At 36.0% G+C, this 2,073-nt stretch overlaps 1 pseudogene; it reads right to left on the bottom strand.

Moving 5' to 3' along the window:
• Nucleotides 1–227: 227 nt before the first annotated feature.
• Nucleotides 228–1,174, bottom strand: LOC119509559 (annotated as a pseudogene).
• Nucleotides 1,175–2,073: the final 899 nt, after the last annotated feature.

Raw genomic sequence — 2,073 nt, 5'->3', positions numbered from 1 at the left:
AAATCTCCTTTCAGTCTATTTCTCTGGAGAACACAGAGTAATGCAGTTTGGAAAGAAGTCATATTTTCCTGCTATCCAGCTTATGAGGTTAATTTCTCAATATAAGTGAAATTATCTATTTGTGCCCTATAATTAGTCTTTGTTTAGGAGTCAAAATATTGAAATTATGTCTATTGAAAAGATTTTCAAGTACATTTGCCTTTGCCAAATTTCATTAGGAAAACACTCTATGATGAATTTGAAATAAAAATACTGTGTGTGTTCTTAAAAACCCTATGGAAGGCATTTTTTTTACCTGTTTGTTCCTTAAACTATAGATTAAGGGGTTAAGCATGGGAATAACTAAAGTGTAAAACACAGAGGAAATTTTGTCAGAATCAGCAGAGTGAGCAGATGTGGGCTGTAGGTACATAAATAGTAGAGTCCCATAGAACACAACCACCACTGTCAGATGAGAAGCACATGTGGAGAAAGCTTTTTTCCTGCCTTCAGCAGAATGCATTTGAAATATGGCTATGAGAATCAACATGTAGGACACTAGGACTACCAAATGAGAGGAAATCAAATTTAATGCTGAAAATGTTATGGTCAACCTTTCTAGTTCTTGTGCATTTGAGCACAGCATGGATAGCAAAATAACTTCCTCACAGTAGAAGTGCATAATGATATTAGAGCCACAGAAAGTTGATGTAGAAGTCTTAAAGGTGAACATCAGAGATACATAGAGGTAGGGGATACCCACAAGCACACGGCAAACCCTCGGTGTCCTGATAACACTGTAGAGCAGAGGGTTACAGATGGCCACATAGCGGTCATAGGCCATAGCTGACAACATGAAAAATTCACTGACAATGAACATAATGCAGAAAGCCATCTGCATGGCACAGGCATAATAGGAAATGGTATTCTGCTCCACAACAAAATTTACCAGCATGTTGGGACAAATGTTAGTGGAATTGCCAAGATCAATGAAAGCCAGGTGTCTGATAAAGAAATACATAGGTGTGTGGAAGTGGGGGTCCACCCTTGTCAGGATGATCATGCCCAGATTGCCCACCACTGTGACCATGTAGATGAGGAGAAAGACCCCAAAAAGGGGAACCTGCAGCTCTGGGCACCTTGTGACCTCCAGTAGAATGAATTTGGGCAGCATTATCAGATTCTGTTGGCCCATTTTATCCAGTATCTCCCGGGAAGAAATAGAATGTTTATTATCATCTTCATGTAACATTTTCTAATATTAATGTCTGCAGACAAAATGGAAAATATTTCTTCATAGAAAAATTACTACAGTTGATTTAGAAGCTAAAATAGCTTTTCTCAAAACTGAGCATCTCTATTAAACACCTTTAGCATGGATACAAAATTGATCAAACACTAAATAGAATCAACACTGTTTAAAACATTTCTGTGGATAGGAAAAACAAACAGGTGTTGATATAGAAATATTATGCTCTTTATGCAAAGAAATCATAGTTTTCTTCAGTACAATTGAATACTTGCAGGAGATTCTTGTGACATTTTTATAATTCTGAGTTAAATATGCTCAGTTAGCATGAAACTAATGAAACAAGTTTTAGGGCATGACCAATGCTTTGGATATGGCCTTAGCAATATGGTCACAAGGTGAGTGGTCTCTCTATATTTTGTGAAAGCATGCTGACCATAACCATAATCAATGAAGGCTGCCTTCTCTTTACATTCTGTCTTCTACTCCATGGCATTTCTCCAATGTAAAGTTGCACTGTTGTGTCTGGAGGAATTTCTTAGGTCCAAGTGGGAAATGAGTTAATAATATTTCATGTGAGGCTTAGTGAGTGTATATATATATATATATAGCTGAAATCAGTGACATGTTTCATTAAATGATGTACTTTTTCTGCTGTTGTATTACTGCTAAAACACTCCTATGGACTAGAGACTAAGTTGTGTCTGTAGTGTAATTAATACAAATATTAAATTTAAGGATTTTAAAAGTGGTATCATTATAGTATCTTCATACCTGAAAGTTGTTATCTATTTTTCCATTGAAATAACTGTTCACATTTTGCCCAAATTTGCACTTATAATGTT

Source organism: Choloepus didactylus, chromosome 14 (assembly GCF_015220235.1).
Source record: "Choloepus didactylus isolate mChoDid1 chromosome 14, mChoDid1.pri, whole genome shotgun sequence".
In the NCBI taxonomy this organism is placed as follows: Eukaryota; Metazoa; Chordata; class Mammalia; order Pilosa; family Megalonychidae; genus Choloepus; species Choloepus didactylus.
Note: the sequence above shows the minus strand (reverse complement) of the source record. Positions and strands in the feature narration are given on the sequence as shown.